A 1,049-nucleotide genomic window follows, 5' to 3' on the forward strand; every position below is an offset into this window, starting at 1 on the left:
TCAGAAACTAACAGCATACAATAAAGACGGTAGGCAATTAAGGTCACAGTTATGAAAACTTAGGACACTAAAGAGGCCTTTCTACTGACTCTTTAAAACACAAAAAGAAAGATGCCCAGGGTCCCTGCTCATCTGTGTGAACGTGCCTTAGGCATGCTGCACGAGGCATGAGGACTGCAGATGTGGCCAGGGCAATAAATTGCAATGTCCGTCCTGTGAGAGACGCCTAAGACAGCCCTACAGGGAGACAGGACAGACAGCTGATCGTCTTCGCAGTGGCAGACCACGTGTAACAACACATGCACAGGATCGGTACATCCGAACATCACACCTGCGGGACAGGTACAGGATGCAACAACAACCGCCCGAGTTACACCAGGAACGCACAATCAGTGCTCAGACTGTCCGCAATAGGATGAGAGAGGCTGGACTGAGGCTTGTAGGCCTGTTGTAAGGCAGGTCCTCACCAGACATCACCGGCATCAAGTCACCATGGGCACAAACCCACCATCGCTGGACCAGACAGGACTGGCAAAAAGTGCTCTTCACTAACGAGTCGCAGTTTTGTCTCATCTGGGGTGATGGTCAGATTCGTGTTTATCGTCGAAGGAGTGAGCATACACAGAGGCCTGTACTCTGGAGCGGGATCGATTTGGAGGTGGAGGGTCCGTCATGGTCCGGGGGGGTGTGTCACAGCATCATCGGACTGAGCTTGTTGTCTTGCAGGCAATCTCAATGCTGTGCCATTACAGGGAAGACATCCTCCTCCCTCATGTGGTACCCTTCCTGCAGGCTCATCCTGACATGACCCTCCAGCATGACAATGCCACCAGCCATACTGCCGTCGTCTGTGCGTGATTTCTGCAAGACAGGAATGTCAGTGTTCTGCCATGGCCAGCGACGAGCCCGGATCTCACTACCTCCAGAAATATCTGGGAACTTGCAGGTGCCTTGGTGGAGAGTGGGGTAACATCTCACAGCAAGAAATCAAACAAATCTATACAGTCCATGAGGAGGAGATGCACTGCAGTACTTAATGCAGTGGGGCC

The sequence above is a fragment of the Salvelinus sp. IW2-2015 genome, linkage group LG5, assembly GCF_002910315.2.
Source record: "Salvelinus sp. IW2-2015 linkage group LG5, ASM291031v2, whole genome shotgun sequence".
Classification (NCBI taxonomy): Eukaryota; Metazoa; Chordata; class Actinopteri; order Salmoniformes; family Salmonidae; genus Salvelinus; species Salvelinus sp. IW2-2015.